Source organism: Protopterus annectens, chromosome 8.part0 (genome assembly GCF_019279795.1).
Source record: "Protopterus annectens isolate FY-2018-M chromosome 8.part0, PAN1.0, whole genome shotgun sequence".
NCBI classification, from domain to species: Eukaryota; Metazoa; Chordata; order Ceratodontiformes; family Protopteridae; genus Protopterus; species Protopterus annectens.
The window spans coordinates 1,573,904,645-1,573,926,706 of record NC_056741.1 but is presented as its reverse complement, the minus strand read 5'-3'; positions in this window follow the sequence as shown (position 1 = coordinate 1,573,926,706).

The window sequence follows — 22,062 nt, the reverse complement described above, 5'->3', positions numbered from 1 at the left end:
CCCTCACCACTGAGGTGAGGGCCAGCAATATGCAACACACCTAATATGTAGGACATTACCCTGAAGTACTGGGTGCCACAGATTGCACTCATGTACACATCAAGGCACCACCCGGTGAGGAGGGTAGAATCTTTGTCAACCACAAGGGTTACCACTCCATCAACTGCCAAGCCTTGTGCAATGCCCAGGGGATTATCATGAATGTGTGCACTGGCACCCCTGGCAGTCATCACGATTCCCATGTCTGGCATGCATCACAGCTGTACCAGATATTTGCTAGGGGGGAGATCCCACACTGCCGTATACTGGGGGATGCTGGCTGTGCACTGGAACTGTGGATGATGACACCCATCAGAAATGCACACACACCCATGGAAGAATGCTATAATGATGTACATGCACAAGCTAGGAACATCACAAAGCATGTGTTTGGGCTTCTGAAGTCATGGTTCTGATGCCTTGATATATCTGGGAGAGTTCTGCAGTACTCTCCAGCCACATGTGCACATATATTCACAGTGTGTGCTGTGCTGCACAATATGATCCTGTAGAAACAGTTGTAGTAGGATCAGCAAAGAGAAGGAATACACAGCCCCCTACTAGTGCCTAGGTCACTACAGCCACACTCACAAGATGACTTGGAGGAGGAATCTGATGATGTCCCTGTAGGCAGACGTATGCATGCCCAGTACACCCTGGCTTTGCCTAAGAGACAATGTATAGCACATTCACTGACAACCTAGACCCTAGGGACTGACACCTTACTCCTACTCACATGCAAATATTAAAAGTGATACCAGGCAACCAACAAAACCTGTACCTATCCATGTATTGGCTGCTTACTGCTTGCATCAGACAGTGTCAGCCCTGAACTACATTTCTGTCAACTGCTGCATTCACAAGGTAAGTCTCTAACATACACACTACTTGTAAGGATTAGTATAGTATGGTATTGTATGTATGGATCTGCTGCATTTATGCAAGGAAATATAGTGGGCTATTTGTAGAGAAGTAACATACACATGGGACTACAGATACCCAGCCCACAAGTGTGTGTTCCTTAATATTCACCAGGCCTCATGGTTGAAACATTCACTACATCAGTCGAGTGAGATGGTAAACAGTGGGATCACATGATATTTAGATTACTCTACATCCCAGCAGAACATGTGGTGTTGTCCGCCCACCCAACACACAGTTTTCCCATATAACTGCTTTAACAGTAAGCCATTAATGGTATATTAGCAGGCCAGGCAATCTCAGGGCAGTAAGATAGAAATCAATCACACACTAATGTAGGAATAACAACATATATATGTATGCTATTGATTATGTGATGAAAGACTAGTCTCTGTCTGGCTCAGTGGACTAGGGAAGTTAGCATGCATGATGGTGTTGATGGTTCAAATCTGGAAGCATCCACATATTTTGCATATGAGATATTATATTGGTGTTTTCACAGAGTGTCAGTCTATGTGTGGTGTAACATTATGAACCTCTGTCACATATTAATTACATCAGACATATGGAGAATGCCATGGACATTTTGAGTGAAGTACAGTACTTCAGAAAAAGGGACAGATGTCATTGTAACACACAAAATCTCAGACTGGAGTATAGATAGGTGTGGGCTGGAGTCACTTTATAAGCACTGACAGTCCCCCTGAGCATGCCCATAAACTTAGTTAAAATGAGTGGAATTCTGTTGCCCCGTCATCAAAATGACCCGTTACGTATAGATATGTCTATACATACATACATGCATATATGTATACATATCCATCTGTCACTGTCCGTCCCTCACATACATAGCATATCTATCTCTATGTATTTTCAAATAAGATATATATATATTTAGTTTATATATATATATATATATATATATATATATATATATATATATATATATATATGAAAATATACATCTCAGTCTCTCCACATATATGTACATAACACATATACATATCTTACATATATATATATATATGTGTGTGTTTAGTTTATATATATATATATATGTTTATATATATATATATATATATATATATATATATATATATATATGTTTATATATATATATATATATATATATATATATATATATATGTATATATATATATATATATATATTTAGTTTATGTGTGTATATATATATATATATATATATATATATATATGAAAACATACACCCCAGTCTCTCCCCATATATGTACATAACACATATACATATCATCCTTCAAACTAAAGGGGTGGCGAAAGCCACAAAACTCTGGGCTAGGCTTATAAATGCCCTTGGGCAGATAGCCTAGTATGAACCTATGAGCCTATGAACCTATACACACACAGCTACATTTAAATATACATCTCTGTTATATATATAAATATGTGTGTGGATGTCTGTATTGTCCTATATATGCTAATAATGGTGAGTAAAGCTGCTCTATCACACATCTATAATGTTGCTCAAAGGATCCAAAGTAAGAGTCAGCAGTACCTAATGCACTTACCTACAGACCCCTGTGCCTGCTGGATGTCACTAAATAGATAGCAACAGATGAGCAGGTGGTATAATGTATAATGTTGTCTACACATGCATAGACAGGCCACATTATTCCTGCCTACAGGCTTGCCTCTCCAAGTGCAAACCGACACATATGGACATACTGATAACTGCATAGCTAGGATACTAACAGTTATCTGACTACTAGGATACTAGATGCAGATAACAGTACAAAGCAATATTACTCGGCAGGCCACAGATGCTGTTCAACACAAGCCTAGTTTGTGTAATCCAGAAGTAGTTTGCCTACAGTCACATGCAAAACAAACATCAGCCATGGTGCTTGTGATATATACTGTGATCTCTAGTGTGTAAGACTAGATAGGTAGGTTCATAGGTTCATAGGTAGATACTAGGCTATCTGCCCTAATGCATTTATAAGCCTAGCCAGAGTGTATTTGGCTTCCGCCTCCCTATTAGATTAGCCTACTGTGTCTCTGTAAAGTAGGTCAAAGAAGATACCCTTTTAAGATTAGTTTACTGTGCCTCTGTCTAGCAGGGACACAGAAGAGATCCCAGGGGTGAATTTGCAATTTCCCATCCACACGTCAAGATTTCGCTTGAAAAGGGTGAGCGAGGGGCTATGTCTAACATGAATTGGGATTCTATTCCAGAGTGAGGAGAGCCTCTGGGAAATGAATCTGTCCCTCCAGCATGTCCTATTTATTTTTGTGCTGAGGTTTAGGTCCCCAGAGCGTGTAGCTCTAAGGGACTTGGATTTTTTGAGGTGGAGCATGTCCATTAATTCTGGGTTTGACATGGCTTTGTACGTCAGGCATAGATCGCCTCTGAGTAGGCGGTAAGCAACTGAGTAGAGCTGGAGTTTCTTTAGTCGAGCTGCATAGGACATCTGTTTGTAGCCCATGATCCTCTTGGTGAGGTAGTTTTGGGGTCTCTCCAGTTGCTGCAGGTGTCGGGTAAGGTACATCCCAAAAGGGGCATTATATTCCATTATGGGCCTGATGAGTGATGAGTAGACGGGCACAATGACCTCTCTTGATCTAGATGCGAAAACTTTCGTGATAAGGTGGGCTATATAGAAGGTCTTTCTAACCACTTTGGCAACATGATTATCAAAGGAGAGATTACTATCTACGTTGGTCCCCAAATCTCTAATTACTTCTTCTGTACTTAATGGATTACCACCTATGTGGTAATTTGTGGGCACCTTGTTTTTCCCAAAGGGGATGACTATGCACTTTTTAGCATTTAGCTTGAGGCCATGGCTCTGGCACCAAGCATCCATCTCTGTGAGACCCTTTTGGAGGATGCTTGTGTCAGCTGGAGATTCGATTATGGCCCCCAGTTTGCAGTCATCTGCGAACTTTGTCAGCCATAATCCCCCCATATTAGTCTGAACCTCAGAGAAGTATATACCGAACAAGAGAGGTCCCAGAACTGAGCCCTGTGGGATGCCACTTGTAACTGGTTTGGATTCGGACATGGAACCTGCAATTCTGACCATGTGGGTTCTATCTCTGAGCCAGTTTGCAACCCATCTTGTGATATAGGGGTTGATATTTAAGCTGGTAAGCTTATTTATGATGTCCGAGTGAGGTATTGTGTCAAAGGCTTTTGCGAGGACCAGTTAGGCTGTGTGGACTACCTTGCCCTCATCTATGGCTTTGGTAACTGTTTCAAAGAAATCAACTAGGTTTAAGAGGCAAGATCTGCCCTTAACAAAGCTGAATTGGGTAGGGTCCAGTGTCTGGAGGCTCCCAGTGTCTTTGTTTATGAGTTCCATGATAATACGCTCCATAGCTTTACAGACCAGACTAGTCAGGCTTATGGGGTGATAGTTTCCGGGGTCCGTTGTGGCACCACCTTTGTGGAGTGGGACTACTGTAGCAGTACACCATTCTTTGGGTACATATCCTGTAGTAATGCTAAGTTTGAACAGTGACTTAATGTGAGGGTTCAGTTCTTCTTGGATCTTGTGTAAGACACAGCCTGGGACACCGTCTGGTCCCATAGATGCTGTGTTTTTTGCTTTGGAGAGGGCAGCTTTCACATGTGCATCTGTGATATCAGGGAGGTTACATTCAGTTGGGATAGGCATTTGCTCCTTTGGGGGGGAAGGGGGGAGAAGTTTGCGCTGAATCTGTCTGCCAGGATGTTGTCTGTAGGTTTGGTATATTTTGTACCATTATGCAACAATTCAGAGCATATCTGGGAGTTTCCACCCATGTTCCTGACATAACTAAGAAGGCCTTGTGATTATCTTTAGTGTCTAGGGCAATTTTTCTTTCAAAACTGGCCTTTGATGATTTTATGAGGGATCGAAGTTTCTTGCTAATACTGATCAGAGATGCCTTCCCTTTTTGGGATTTTGCTCTGTCATGTAGTAGCTTCCTCCTTCTGTTGTATAGCTTATTTATGGCTCGGGTCCACCAGACTAGTCTCCTGTTTTTGGAGGAGTGAGTCTTGGTTTTATTTGGGATAGCACGATCCATGCATTCCTGCAGATGCTCATAGAATGCATTTGTAAAGGATTCTGCGGATTGGGCTGTATTATCCTCTGGCCCAGGGGCTTTGAAGGATTCCACCTCAGTCTTGAGAAGTGCAAAGTTGGCTTTTGAGAAATTCTTTACAGTGATTTCCTTGGCTGGGGGTGGGGACGGGATATGGATGTCCAGGGAAATTTGTTTATGGTCTGATCTTACCAATGAGGGGTTTACCTCTGGTGTGGAACATAGGGTCCCTATGTTGGTGATGACCAGGTCCAATATGTTGTTCCTTCTTGTGGGAGTGGTGACCAGTTGTTCCATTGCGTTAGAGTTTATAAATTCAAGGAACCGTTGGGTGAGGGTGTTTGGGCTTGAGTAGTTTTCCCAGTCTATGTTTGGGTAGTTGACGTCACCCAATAACATAGTGTTTGGGGAGACCTTCATAATCTCCAGTGTTCTCAGGAATGCCAAGTGGGGTTCCTGCAATAGGGAGGGTGTTCTGTAGCAGGCTACAAACTGAAAGGCAGTTTTGCCCACTGTTAGTTGCACATGGATGGTTTCCGATGCTTCGTGCAGTGCCACTAACCTGGCGGTGTAGGTATCTTTGATGAATATAGATACTTCACCTCCTTTTGTGCTTCGGTCCGAATTTTGGGGCCGAGACGCATGGTATGAGTTATAACCTGGTAGTGCTGGGGTGCTCTCAGGAGCCGTGAACCAGGCTTCTGTTACTGCACAGACATCGATTTTCTCCATACTGAGGAGAGCCTTGAGTGCATGCATCTTGATGTTTAGACTTCTGGCATTGAGTAGCATTACCTTTAGTTTTTTTATCCTTGGGTTGTCTATGGAGGTGGGTTTGTCCTTTGAGCCTTGCCTAAAAAAGGCACTATGGGGGTGACAAGTGCCTTGGCCAGTATACAAAAGCCTAAGGGTGACAGGTGCAAGCCGTCCCTAGTGAAGCAATGTGGCTTGTCAAGCATGTCATCCCAGGCTGACATACACTGCATCCCCTTTGAATGACACCAATACTTTAGCCAATTGTTGAAACTGATCATTTTGTCTTTATACTGTGGCATCATTCTTGGTGAGGGCAAGATGCTACTCAAGGTCAGGGTCATACCAGCCTGGACTACATGGTCAGAGAGCTCCTCTATGTCTCTTTTCATGTAGTCCAGGGAGGTACGTCTCAGGTCATTCACACCAACATGGACAATGACGGAGTCATACTTGTACTTGCTTTGGAGTGACCTGAGTGCTTGCGTTATGTGGCAGATCCTGGCACCTGACAGGCAGCTTACAGTGACCTTCTCCTTGTTCAGTCTGGTGAGCGGGACGTCAGTGTGCTGGACAATAGAGTCCCCTATAACAAGTGCATTTGGTGTGTTGTTTGGCCTTAAGGGCTGTGACTGTCAAGCACACTGATTGTGTGAGATATGTGATTCGTGGGTATTGTTGAGGGGTGGCTGTTGCTTGGATATCTGCTTAGGACGTCTTTGCTGTTTAGGCAGATTTTTATTTAGAGCCTCTGAGTATGTTTTTGTGTGTTTATGTGTTGGGTATGCAGATGCAATAGGTCTATGTGAGACTGGATTTGTGGTGTGGGTGGTCACCTTTTCCTCCTGACTGACTGTGCCAGCCTTGGGTTGAGAGAGCTCTGCCTCCAGTTTGGCTGTGTAACTGCATCTCTCACATGTATTAGAGTTTGTTGGAAGGAGGAGAGGGATGTCTGTGTACATAAGGCAATTGTAACATTGCCTCAAAATTCCCAGATTCACCAGCTGGACTGGAGAGTAACCTTGAAACTGACCCTTGGACATACCAGATTAGTATAGGGAACTGTTTTTTTACTGATCAGATTAGGGAAGGGAACTGATTTTTCACTTGATCAGGAAGGACCAATTGGGAGCCTAATACTTATGAAAAGTCAAGGAGGGTGTAGTGCTTTAGTTAGTTAGTGTTTCCTTATAAGAGCTGAGCAAGTGCAGGGCTTTAGAAAGAGAATAGAGTGATTACATTGAGAGTTTGAACAGTTCTAAGGGAAAAAGTGAAGAGCAGACTTTGTGGAGCCTGGAATAGTTTAAACATGTTTAGGCGGTGCTGCCCGATGCTGCTCAGTGGCAAAACCCCGCAAAAAGAGAGTTGTAGGGTTTTGAGAGAGATGAAGGAGTTTAGAATTGACCCAAAATGGCCAACAAAACTACAGCCTCTAGGTAGCAACCACTCCTCCAGGGACAGGCAGGCTATTCAGTGTTAACCACTCCCACTGGTGAACACAGAGACTTCCCTTTAGCCCAAGTAAGCACTGGCCTTCTAGAAACTTCCAAACAATTCAGAACAGCAAATCTGTAACTGAACTTTCTTAACTTTCAGAAAGTGGGAAAAAAGCAAGATTTTTTTTTCTTTTTGTTGTAGTTTAAAGGTAGCAGAGATACACAAGCAGCAAAATAATCACAACAGTGCAATAAATGACCCCACACTTGAGTGCTAGGCCAAAATCAGGTAAAATGCAGTTTTTAGAGAAAAAAAACGATTTTAAATTAAGTGCAACACAGGAAATGCAGTAAACAGGCTCTAGATGTGTTCCAAGTACTGTTACTGTTACAGATATAAACTTTAGCAAGCCAGAACATGCCAAAAAGTAGGCGGCAAAGCAGTAAAACTTAACAAGAAATCAGAAGAAAATACTTAAAATCACAAAAGTGGCTCCTTTTCTTCTCTCAGTGTTTTTTCCCCTTGGTAGGTGCTTCAGCAGCAACTAGCAAGCCTGAAAAGATGCCAAAACCACAAGGCAGTTGGGTTTTAAGAGAGGCAGATCAAGGAGTTTAGAATTGACCCAAAATGGCCAATAAAACTACAGCTTCTAGGTAGTAACCACTCCTCCAGGGACAGCAGGCTGTTCAGTGTTAACCACTCCCACTGGTGAACACAGATACTTCCCTTTAGCCCAAGTAAGCACTGGCCTTCTAGAAACTTCCAAACAGTTCAGAACAGCAAATCTGTAACTGAACTTTCTTAACTTCCAGAAAGTGGGAAAAAACAAGATTTTTTTGTTTTTCTTTTTGTTGTAGTTTAAAGGTAGCAGAGATACACAAGCAGCAAAATAATCACAGCAGTGCAATAAATGACCCCACACTTGAGTGCTAGGCCAAAATCAGGTAAAATGCAGTTTTTAGAGAAAAAAAATATTTTAAATTAAGTGCAACACAGGAAATTCAGTAAACAGGCTCTAGATGTGTTCCAAGTATTGCTACTGTTACAGATATAAACTTTAGCAAGCCAGAAAAAATGCCAAAAAGTAGGAGACAAAGAAGTAAAACTTAACAAGAAATCAGAAGAAAATACTTAAAATCGCAAAAGTGGCTCCTTTTCTTCTCTCAGTGTTTTCTCCCCTTGGTAGGTGCTTCAGCAACAACTAGCAAGCCTGAAAAGACCAGGTAAGGGTTCTAATCTCACTCCAGACCACTGTGTGTGTGTGTGTGTGTGTGTGTGTGTGTGTGTGTGTGTGTGTGTGTGTGTGTGTGTGTGTGTGTGTGCGTGTGTGTGTTTGTGTGCATCCCCCTGCAAAACAACTGAGAATCACACATTGGCTATAAAACTGCAATGTTTTTGCACTTTTTTGGCCCTGTAAGTTACTGCTGGCTTCCAAACTTTCCTCTTCTACAAGGTCTGATGATGTCATCTACCGTAAAACTACCAGCTGCCATTGTCTTATTGACTTAAGCTGTGGTGCATGTGATAAGTAGTGTGATCTATATTGTGTAAGACAAGATAGGTAGGGGTTCTAATCTCACTCCAGGCCACTTGGTGTGTGTGTGTGTGTGTGTGTGTGTGTGTGTGTGTGTGTGTGTGTGTGTGTGTGTGTGTGTGTGTGTGTTTATGTCCCTATGGCATATATATGATCATCTCAGTAACTTAGAAAGAGGTAGGGTTTTGCAGTATTTTATTTGTAGCAGGTGATGTGGCCCTCCAAATGCCTGACCACAACTAGGCCTGCTGATGTCTTCAAGCATAATATGTCCTAAACCAATAGCACTAGCAGACATGAGATGTTTTGCATGCATAACGTACTGTGAGCTGTAGTGTGCACCATTACATAGGCAAGTGTTCTAATCAACGTACAGTCAACTTGCACTATGTGTGTGCCATGCCATGTCCTGTAGGCAGTAATTGGAAGTGGGGTTATCCTCAATGTAGCTATGTTTGTGTGTGTGGTTGTTATAGAATTTTACATCAGCTTATGGAACCATAGGACATTTAAACTTAACTAGCATAATGGCCATACAGCCCTCACAATCATAGGCAACTTTATACCCTTATTTACATGATCAGCACATGTTGCCCCATTCTAAGAGGGACACAGGCAGAAGCCCTGTGGTGAAATAATAGTCCCCCAGCAAGTTGTACAGATGGCATGTGCTGATGTGCACTGAGGTGCTCTGTGTGCCATTAAGCAGGGTTCTGTTTCAAAGATGTGTTAAAGTCTGCTAGATAAATCTCTCCCACAAGCATGTATTGCTAACTTCACATAGTAGGTTAATGTTCTTAAAGTGATTAATCCATCTACTGTGCCACCTAAAGACATGCAACATTTACAATCAAGCAGGGTCACACATTGCCCCTTATGCAAGGCAGAGATCATCCCTGAGTACTCTATATGCCTCACACTGCAATGACACTCATTTCAGACAATCCCCCTTGAACATATAATGAAGACATTAAATTCCCTTTTGAGGGACCATACTGTTGTGTGCAATTGTCAGCACTGCTTGGAAAGGTGCATTAACAAATGGCATGCTGAGGGAAGAGTACATGGACATTATGAGTATGTCACTTACTGGTGACTATGCCCTCAGCTATGACATATGATTCCTGCCATACCACTGTGGAGACATGGTGATCTCAGGCACATTAGGTGTAAACCTGTGTGGCCAGGCCTGTGTGACCAGTTCTTTCACCCCTGAGTATGTACATCACATGTTGCGACTGACATGCTACTTACCAGGTACATAGGTGTTACTGATGGAAATGATATTACATATATGTTTGAATCGAGTTTATGGCCATTAGTATGTCAACAGACATTTGTTCATGAATACCCTCTTGCTGGATATTGACAGAAATTATAGACTCTATGAGTGCTCACAATTTGCAGGCATCAGCCAACATTGTTAGACACAGACACTCAGTATTCACTTGTATCATGGTTAAATGGATTCCAAGCAGTAGAGGACCAAGGACTGAGCTCTGTTGAACACTACTGCTTATAAATCAACTATTGGAGGCAGATGTCCCTATGTTGAGCATATGTGTCATCAATGGGCCACTTAGTGACCCATACAATAACAGTACCGTGGATGCCTAAGTGGGTGCTTTGTAAATGATGTCTGAGTGGGGAATATAGTCAGACAGCTTGGCTCAGTTCAGGGGTTGTATGCCTTGATGTCCCCTCACCCAGGTCTTTAGCGACTGCCTCAGAAATGTCTACCACATGTAACAGTCATGATCCCCCTGTCACACATCCAAACTGTGTACAGTCACCTGTGTGTAGATCACATATATATGTGCTGATCAGCTCCATGATGATTGCCCCTATGGGTATACAGATATAGATACTCAGACAAAGAGGTCTATAGTTCTGTTGGTCAGTGGATGCACCACCTCTGTACAAGGGTATAACAGTTGCCATTGTCTACTCAGCTGGGGTACAGCCAGTGGTTTCAGTATGATTGCAAGATGTTCCCAATGGTGTGAGTAATCCTTGTCAGATTCCATGTAGGATGCAGCCTGGGATGTTAGCAGATCCAATAGATGCTGTATATCCTCCATTGAGTGGTCATTTATGACCTGCTTTGCTCTGTAGCTATGGAAGTTACAGGACAGGTTGTAGGGTTGTCATATGTCACATATAGTGGGGACAGGGGATTGAAGTTGATGCAGAACCTGTGGGGCTACAGGTTAGCTATAAGTACAGGTCCATTATATGTGACATCATTATGTATGACTACACCAACAATCTGGGTCTGTCCTTTGATGTTACACATGTAACTACACTGTGCGTTGTGGTTCTGCTTTGTGCGGTGGCTAATTTTGTTACTTGCTGTGTCTACACAACATCATAACACTATGTGCTTCTTTTAGCTGAGGAGGGTATGCCTCCATTTTAGGGGGGGCACCCTTATCCCAACTGTCACACATCAATGTCCACCTCTTATTGTACAGCTTGCTAATAGCAGCTGTCCACCCGTCAGGTTTGCTGTACCATGAGGAGCCTGTATCCCTCCTGTCATGTACAGTCAAGTTCATGCAGTTGTAATGCTGCTGGCATAATGCATGGCTGTAGGGCTCTGCATACTTGCCTGTCCCATCTGAGGGGGGAGGTGCAGTCAAGCTATGTCAACTATTCCACAGCAGATAATAAATGGCTTTGTTGAAATATATGTCTGTATTGTCTACAAGGGGGCTTAGTGCTGGTAGTTCTAATGAGAGTGATCTTTGGCCACATTCCACCAGGGAGGAAATCACACTGAGGGGCTGCAGTGATCACCCATATTGGTAAACACATGATGCAATACATTGGTCCCCCTTGTGGGGATGTCATGGCACTGCTCCAGGGCATTGTATTTAAGGACCTGGACTAACCTTTGGGCAAGTGAGCTGCAGCATGACTAATCAACACAATTGGCGGTCACTTAATGCCACCCCAAACTATGGTGTAATGATACATCTTGATAGACACACACATATATACAATAAGCACAATGGGTGTCTGGATTCATGCAGCTGCTCCTATAGTCGGCTATTGCTTGATCGTGTACCCTTCCACTACTGAATGGTACCTGCAGTGTCACCGGGAAATCACAGTGTTTCACAAAATCTGGATGTGTATCTATCCTTAATGAGTTTGTACACACCACCTGCATTACCTAGAACACTGCCATTTTGAGGGCTGAATTTGTGGATGGACGTGTAGTTTGTTATGGCTGTGGTGCTGTCCATAGCCTTGAGCCAGATGCACTTGACTGCACACATGTCTGTATAATCAAGACACCTTCAACAGAATGGGGTTCAGTGTTGCCATACCCAGAGTGTAGCCCCATAACCATGATGTTGTATAAAGATGGTGTTCTCATTGCCAACTTTACCCTCAACAGTGCATTGAAGATGCATTGTGGGGGTGTCAGCAGCCTTGACTGGTACTCCACATCTCAGGGGTGAGAGATGAAGATCATCACTGGTGAAGCATTGATGTCTGTTGAGCAAGGCATCCCAAGAAGACATGTAGTAGATTCCCTTACAATGACACCCCACACTATGGGAATTATTGATTTCCATCAATTTTCTTGTGTATGGAGCCATCATCCTAGGTGAGGGTCAACTGCAGCTGAACGCCATGTGCATACCCGCAAAAGACACAGACTGGCTAAGCTCAGTCATGTGTCTGCATACAGGCCAGTGACATATGTCCCTAGTTGTACACACCTGCAGGAACTATGATGTCGACATTATGTCAACTGATATTCCATGATTTACGGCAATATGTGGTAAGGCCTATTGTGTCAACCCACTATCTGTGATCTTTCCCATAGGCAGCCACTTCACACAGACATCAATGTGTTTCACAATGTAATCACCTATGACTAAAAAGTGAGATTTTGTGTTTTGCCTCCGGTGTTTGACCGGTGAGAGAGTGGTGCATGCAGTATTATGTGTACTGTGCACTCTACAGGCAGGATTTTCTGAGGTGTCTGTTGTTTGGCAATGTGCCTGGTAAGGAGCTGCACACATATAGGTGTGTGTTATTTGGGTGTAGGTAGTGCAGGATGTGATCTGTGCATGCTGGTATAATGCTGATTGCCATATGTAATGGCTGCTGTTGGAGACATCATGGCATTATGGTTTGAAATGCAGTCACATATGCCACATGTTGTGTTTATGTATCATAGGAGTAGAGGGGTGAGGGCACTCCCATCATCTCAGCAGCAGGTCCTGCAAAGTTAGGGTCATACTGCCACACCCTTGGGATTGACAGCCTGACATACAGTGTTTGTAGGCATACCTTGTGGTGAAGATGTGGATGCCCATGCATGCATGGAGGACTTGTTCAACTTTGCTGACATTACATTGGCCTTTCAAGAGTACGATGCCTGTCAAGCAGCCAGATGGCACACAGGTTGTTATGTGACATGATGTGGGAATACAGACATGTGCTTCAGGTACATAACTGTACAGTATGACATGCCTACGACCTGTGTCAGATGGACAAACATTGGCCAAAGGTGGCCAGTCCACTGCAGTAGGCCTCATAGCCATGTTATGCAGATATCCACCAGTAATTTGTTGAAGGGCAGGATGCAAGACTAGCTGTGAAATTGTCACCTACGATGGCTCACCTGCAGTGTGCCAATTGTTTCAGCAAGACTTGACATCTATGTCACTGGATATTGTATATTATATTGTGGTAATACAGCAGTGCTCTTAATCCCCCTGTTGTCACTTCCCTAGTAACATACCACCAACCTTGAGACAGAAGGCATAAGACATGCAAAAGCTAACTGAGTGGCCAGCTTGCTAATCATGGCATCTACTTGGAGAAGAGTGTGTGAAGCCTACAGAGCCTTTCATGATATGGGACAGCTATGCAGATGAACAAACAGGCGATGCCCTGTTTGTCATCATGGGCTTCATAGGAGCATTTTGCATGTGATGACATAAAATGTATCGGATCATGGTATCCAATGTGAGAGTGGTGCAAGTGAGACCAACAGTAGTAGTTGCCAGGTACCGGCAATTCTGTGGACTCCCATGCTTAACACAGTCTTCACAAGATATCTGTGTCCTTCCAGAACACACCACTGGGTAGTGTCCAACTATAGAATACCTGTGTAAAACCAACAGCTTACCTTCACAGGATATAAATATTACACTTCCCTAATGTGTTTGCCTGTGCCCTGTACAGACACCTTGGATAACTCTCTTTTTAGAACATGCTGGAAGTAACTGCAATACTTACTTGCACAAAGGACAGCTAGCATGTAGTGCCAAGCAGTGTCCCCAGATTTCTGAGTCATGTGACATGAAATACCATAAAATGAGTTAGCATGGATTTGAGCAGTAACAGTGTCATACACCTACTGACACTGGACCAAACATTGTTTATTTTGCTCAAGGCCAAATCTTGCCTATCAACTCTAACTGGCGAACCCCATTGAGTGTTACACAATGCAATGGATGATGGAAATATTACTCACTGTACCTACCATGGCCTGACAAGGTGATTGACAATATTAGGCCATCAGGTCTTGTTGAAAACTGTGTAGGTTATCTATAGAGTGTTATGTCAACTGGTGGATAGGCAAGTGTCTGACAGTCCTAATCTGAGAAGATAGCATTCGGAGACCTATGGTGCAATGACAGCAGTCACCAGTGGATTTCCCCAAACATCATTAATGACGTACCCCTTCTAGTCATTCTTTCTCTGCAGTTGCAGCCACTGTCAGTGACCTCCGACTGACTACATTAGCAGCTGACTGCATATTAGGAGCTGTCACTGAATCCCACACAGAACTAACAGTTATCCAGGATGGCCTGAGACACACATTCAGTTGTTATCTGAGCCACTGACAAATACAAAATGCCAATGATTGCACAAGGCTATCCTTTGGGAAGTCATCCAACCCTGGAAAATATTGTATTGTCCACACACTGCACACAGTTCACCCATTACTCATGGAGTTATGGACACAGAGATTAATGTAGACTTTGACTTTCACTGGTCAGTAAGATGTGGGGATGCATTCAATTTGGTACAACCTCTACAAAAAGGTATGGCATGTAAATCCCAGACTGTCACTGCTATACTGAATGTGGCAGTCATCACACCTATCACTGTGTGCAGTGACACCCATGCTATGTCACTACGCCATCATCTTACAACTGTAGCAGCCACACAGGTTCCATGGTACACCAATACACATTGTAAATAACATGTCCTATGGAGTCCATGTTAAGAGCGTACATGTGTAGTCTGTCTCCTAAATGCTTTGGAGGGGATGTGTATGGCTGCCATACAGGGAGGTGTCAGATCCCACTGTGTACCTCCTGCATATCCATGACAGGGCTAACACATGTGTTACCTGTTTTATGCACCTACAACATCACTGTGGTATAGATAGTCATGCTGGAAAGACAGGTATGTAACATAGACAGTACATTCTGTATGTAACAGCCCCCCCCCATGCATGTAAAGCACATATCTGCTGTAACACACATCATGTTCAGGTTACACATTGGGATGCAAAAGAAGACAATCGTAACTGGTGTCAGACAAGTGTCTGTACTGGACCCAGGAAATTTGTAGATGGGTCATGTCTATCACCATAGTTTGTAGATGTGTTATCTCCCAAAACCCTAGTGACACTTATCAAGGGTATCGGACCTTTTCACAGATTAGGGATGCTTGAGTATGCTGAATAAAAAGGACAATAGCATCAGCCTATTATACATATGTGAATCTATGGAGCCATGCACCTATAGTGCTGTACCTTGCTGAGGACATATTTCTTCTGTGGTGACATTCCATCCTGTGCTGTGACATCTATTGCCTTATTGCCACTGTGTATCCATAGGGGTCCCCAACAGAATCCTGAAAAAGACACATAAACAGGTCCGTGATGCACCTTTCATTGTGTAGGTATTTAGCCATTACAACATCATACAACATAAGATGCACAAAATTATGTGGATTACTCATTACAAATGTCAGCATACAGTATCTGTCAGTAACAACTACAAGTGGTATGGCAAAACAACAATGCATTATACAAGCACATTAATTTAAATAGACACCTTGTGCATCAAACACATAGCTTCATTTTCCTGCATTGATGGCGAGGGTGACAAGGAGGTGGCACAGGTACCATCAGTTGCACAGGTTATTGTGCGGGAGTACAGGAGGCCTATACTTACCCAAAAGGGTGACAGCATGTGTGTGAGTCAAAAAGGGAAGTAGCTAAGATGGACCATGGAAACGTGTTGTGTGTGTCTGTTGGTGACCTACATTTGACAGTGGTATGTGAGTGTGTGCATGTACATAGTCAAAGCTCAGTGTGCTAGCCATACATGTGTGTATGTTGGACAGCTTTGAAACATGCATGGTAGAGCTGACAGTTCACCCTCTCCAGCCCTGAACATGGGAACTGGCTCTGTCTGGAGTTACACTGGCACATCCATGCCCAAGGTTAGAAGTGGTGCTAGTACCTGAGTGTGACAGCTTCCTGCTGGGACCTTGTCCTCTACAGGAACACCCAGGACAACAAGCCCATGGCCTGCCACATCTTGGTGTGGACAGCACACTACCATCCTTTGTGCTGGATGTACTGTCACTATGGGAGAGTGATTATGCATGGCCACATGAACTCTCAGCAGATGGGGTTGCTGACCTACGTCCATGATTCCAGTGCTCAACTCTAACCAGACATTCTGGCACAGACACTGTGTATTCCAAGACAGATAGCTTTCAATTTGTCTCAGCCCACCTTCTTTCTACTGCATCAGTGAACCATCCAGGGTGTCAGCAATGCAGTGGTGGCAGTCACGGATGCCAGACTGTGCTGCATCCATAACCCTAAGCATACATCTGGAGTTCCTTTCAGAATGTGCCTGTGCCTCCATGATGGCTTGAAACATGTGCCAAGTGACCCATGATGTGACACCTGCAACAGGTGGTAGCCAGAGAGTAGGCCTCCTGCAACCACCCTTATCAATCCGTCTGTGTGGAACCTTACCAGCCCTCTGGCTATGGCCAGTGTCTACACTCATTGGAGCCCTAGTCGCTGCACTTTCCTGTTCAATGTCTCCACTTTCTGATTGTGCAATATCTGTAGCCTCTGGGGAATGAGTATGTGTGGGCATACTGACTGTGTGCAGTGACAATGAGGACAGAAGAGGGATGTCAACCTCTGGGACAGATTCAGCCCCCAAAGCCCCAACCTTTGCCTCACTGTAGCCACCATCATCATCAGAATCTGAAGAGACACTGACATCAGGTTGTGTAGGGGACAGACACCAACCCTCCCAGTCACCTGTGATAAGAAAGGAAAAAGCAGTACATTAATACCTGCACTATTATTCTCTGCAGTACTGTGTTGCAATATATATAATACTCTATACATTCTTGCCAGTATTACAGACCTGTTGAAAACCTAACCTCATATAGTAGGACAAGAGGACATTACTTTTCCCACTAACAGATGTAGTTACTTGCAAATACAAGCTCTTTATACAGCAATCTCATAAGCAACAACAAGGCACACTGTTGACATTTGTGAAGACTCTGCACAGTTGACACATAAGACAATCTGTAATGTCCTGACAATACTGTCACATCTGTCAGTGTGGTCGCAACTACAAGGCATATGTATGACTCTAACATGTGTACAGTCAGAAAATATATGTGCAGTTGGCAACCATACCAACAGTACAGCAATCCGGGCATCAGGCCTGGGATGAGACTTTAGGGAGTAAATTGGTGTAACCTACATCTATAACAAAACAGTGTTGTGCTTACCAGGAGCAGAACCATGGCCTTGTCTGATACCTGCCGGACCTCTGAAAAGTTGAGGGAGAGGCAATGTCAGTTCCACTGCATTTTGCACCACACAAGATAATATGTCCACATATCTCACATTTACAGTAGCTACTGTGTTGATTGCTATATTGGTCGAAATCTGAGCATGAGAGTCAAACTGCAGTTAAACCCCCCCCCCCCCAAAGAAGAAAGACTTGACACCCACATACCAGTATGTACATCCTGACACACTGAATGCTACAATATTGCAATGCTGATTAAACTAAGCTTACCTGCATGCTTCTCTGCCATGGAAGCTGTAGCACCCACATCCATGATGTACAGTGTGATGGATGCCTGGGAGCTGTCATGTGTGCCTAGATTCACCAGTAATTTCTCAGTTACTGACACTGGTCATTCCTCTGCAGGTCCTCCACTGGTGATTCCATAATCCCTGCAGCAATGATCATGTCTGTTGAGCGGTGTTGAACCTGCTCAATTGATGACCTGTGACATTCATATCATGGACAAGGTCAGCCCAGAATGCCACCCACTGTTCCCTGTTGTGCTTCCCACTGGATAGTAGGGGTTCATGGTGATGACGGAGGCCTTCCAGTATTATATCATTTTCTGCATCCGTGAAAGGTGCATGGCATCTTGGATACATGTTTCCTGAAAGACAACAAAATGGGAACACATGACAGGATCACATACTTGGAAGTACACTATATAGAGATACAGCAAGAACAGAATGGCTGGCAGTATCCACTGCTTGATTACACATGTCATATTACACAGTGTGCAAACATACTAAGCATGTGGATACAACTAAGATATTGGTGATAGTCAGCTATACCCGTATGTGCCATGACAGATATTGCTGTATGTTCATACAGCTGACACTGAAGTCTATTGTAGTGTGTCCCCTAGGGGAAATGTCCCTGATAATGTCAAAACAACTGTGCCAAACAAATAGCAGTGTGCTATTACTACCACTATAAAGGGACAGTCTCATGAGAACAGTGTGTCCATTGACAATAAACATTCCACCCTTGATGTATTGCACATCCTCTGTAGGTGTAACAAATCTGGAGATCACTGACATGTCATTATCACACTTCTAAGAATGGCTTAATGCTGTAATCTCTATTCCCCATAAGTATATTCACACACCTACATCCTGCTGTAAACAAAAGGTTACACACCTAATGAAGTACAATACTCTGTTGATATGCGGTGATATTTAAGTTTTTGCAAAAGCATGTTCTGTGTGCAGAAATTCTCATACAGAATGGTTCCCCATAGCCAGTTGTTTGCCTTTTTAACATGCTTCTTATTAGCAGGTGATTGCCTCTTAACCAGTCCATGGTTCTCAAATGCTAATTGCAGCCAACACAGCTGATTTGCACTATCATCAGCCAATGACATGCAACCACTGTTTAAGATATAAGACCTTCATGTAGATTAGAATTCCTTTCTGATATGTTGTGCTGGACATTACTGGGGTGAGGAGACTACGTCATCACAGAAGGTAGAATTGTATTAGCTACTTTTACATAGAGATGTGTGTGCTACAGACTGCAGCTGCTGCTGCAGGTAATAGACATAGGCAGAGAGTGTGAACACTGTGGAGGACAACAAGCTGTAGAAGTAACTGTGGAAGCTGTGGCAGCCTTATTGTACAGGCAGACCCAGAGTGAGGGTACTCATTCCATTCCAATTAAGGCATGTGTTTAAGGCAGCTATGTTAGGCAATGGTACCACTACCAGAGTATTAGGCAAGATGTTTGTTGTGTCCTTGAGAATCATAGGGGATAAATATAAGATTATATCCACCATTTGGGCAACTGTCACACCATGTGTTACAGTTTGGTACTAATTTGGAACATGTATGGTGGCAGTCCTTGCTACAAGCAGGGACTTCAAATGTGTATGTTAGTTGTGCAGCAGCTGTACTAATCTGCACTGTGAGTTTGGAAGGATTGTGTTGTGCACTCTGATATTAGTGGGGCTCATTTGCATTACCTGAGTTGAAATCCTCTGTGAATGCATATTAATGCATGACATGAAACTTTATGCAGTTATACTTTTGCTACAGGGATATGTGAAGTATGTTACATTTGCAGGCCTGTGACTTCCATCAGTGAAAACCAGGCATTTCATTTTAAATGCATTGTGTGCATAAAGAGTGCATGACTCAGTCAATATTTGCTGGCTTCATAATAATGTAATTTAACTGCCACACACACCACTGATTTGAAACCAGGACTGTGTGTAGGAAAATGTACTATTTGCAAGGTATATGACAGACTGAGCTACTGAGTCACTGTTACAGCAGGTTTATTTGCACGATATAAGTGCACACATACAGGCTATGACATACTTGTTTTACATCCATCATTCATCCATCAGTATGTGCATGACTTCATATGGATGTATTTCTGCACCAGATTCCTAGTTGAACATGTATTTTGCCATTAACATCTTAGCAGGTGTATTTCTAAATGTCGCTGCTAAAAGGGCACATTTACCTGCTATCAGAGACCTCACTTACATGCATTATTCTGTGTTTGTATTTCTAGTGGTGTACTATTGCACCAGACTCCAAGGTACACTCCCATTTTTTCCATTAGTTTTTAATCAAGTTTGAGCAATGCAGCACAATGCACAGCTCCACTGAAACACTCTTAATGACTGTAACTTGCAATTACTATGTTATGCTTAAACCACCTGTTTTAATTAACAGCTGTGTGGTGTGGCAGGTTAATGCAGTGGCCTGCAGGTGCGATAGTCTTGGGTTTGAAATAGGGGAAAGGTGTTTATTATGATTTAAAAACACATATATCAATACATCTCCATTTAGTTGAGCTTAGCGAAGCTGTGTGAAGCGGTGTGTCATGCAGCATCATGCAAAAAATGTATAAAGAAAAGAAAAATGTGCCCATTTTTTATAAGGTGGAATGTTGGGGAAGGGACATAGGTACATGTGGAGGAGGTAAGTTGTGTAGGTGGGAAAGCTTCTGCAAACTGACAAGAAAGACAAGACAACAGGTGGGGTGGTGTGTGACACAAGAGGGGGGTGAACTCCTTGGATGGGGAAGGTGTTATGGAATCTCAGTCCAATGTACCTTCAGATGTAGCAGCATGACTCACATCCCCACCCATGGGACTGTTGGCACTGCTCTGTCACTGCACAAACGGTGGCAGTGGTGGACTCTGGACTCCAGGGTGAGCCTGCCCCACCAGCCAGCATGCTCTCCATCTGACGCAGGTGTCATCCAAACCCATGGATGACAATGTTGTGCACCAAACCCGGCAGTTCATCACTGGTGACAACTCACACTCCACCATCGCTCCCAGAGGGGGGCCCAGTCCCATCCCATGGGGTGGTACTACCTGATGCTGCAGGTAGTGCAGGCTCAGCAGAGGGGGCACCACTGGAATGGGCTCCAGATGTGCTGGGAACTGGTATCATGGCCGGAGGAGGCAAGGTAGGTGGATCATGAGGAACCGGACAACCTTGAACCACTGTAGTAAAGTAGTTATAACAATATGTTAAGGTTAGTAATAACCAAACCAATGTTAGTATTAACAGAATGGAACATGATGCTTATTAATCCAGATACACATTAAGGTATATTATGTATAACACAACATGAAGTAACATAACAGTAAGTATGTTAATAGCAAGCCAGTGTGAATTAAACCATAAGGCCAACAAAACAGTTAGTTTAACAAAATGTTAATATTGAATCATAATAATAAATAGCAATAATAAATTAAAAAAGATAAGGGGTGGAGTGAGAGAGAAAATCATACGATTGGTGACATCACAGATGATATCCCTGTAAACACTGGTAAGACATACTTCTACAGGTATGCAGTGTCAGTTGTGACTACAGTGACTACAATTCTTCTATAGCTGATGTAGTACGTATATACCTGTCAAGCTGATAGCATGGGACAGTGTGGTCTAAGCACTAACAAATGCAGGTACACAACTACACAGAAAAGTTTCAGATAATGTGGATTTACATAACTATCAAGGTGTTCTGTAAATGGATTTGGTAATACATTGCATTCCAAGAAATCATTTATCTGGTAATCATGTGCCAGACAAATTAAGCAGGTCTAATTACATTACGAAAAATCATGACAGTTGAGAGGTATGTTTGTGTACATTAAGTAAACTAGACAGCCATCTTGCCTTAGTTGGCAGGCATGGGAGTAGAACTCAATAGCTGTGACTACATGGGATATTTACAAATAATGTAAAAATTGACTGCAAAAAACTTAGAACAGACATGCAATGAATACTGCCCTACTGAAAACAATAAGAAATATTCATTTAGGAAACCACAATGCTGCGTAACACTTTATTGATATTGGTGGTAATTCTCTGTGAAGTACATACAAAATATCTGCTAGTAAAGTGAGCTACATCACACCCATATACCTTTGTTGCTAGAGTGGAAGAAAAAGAGAAT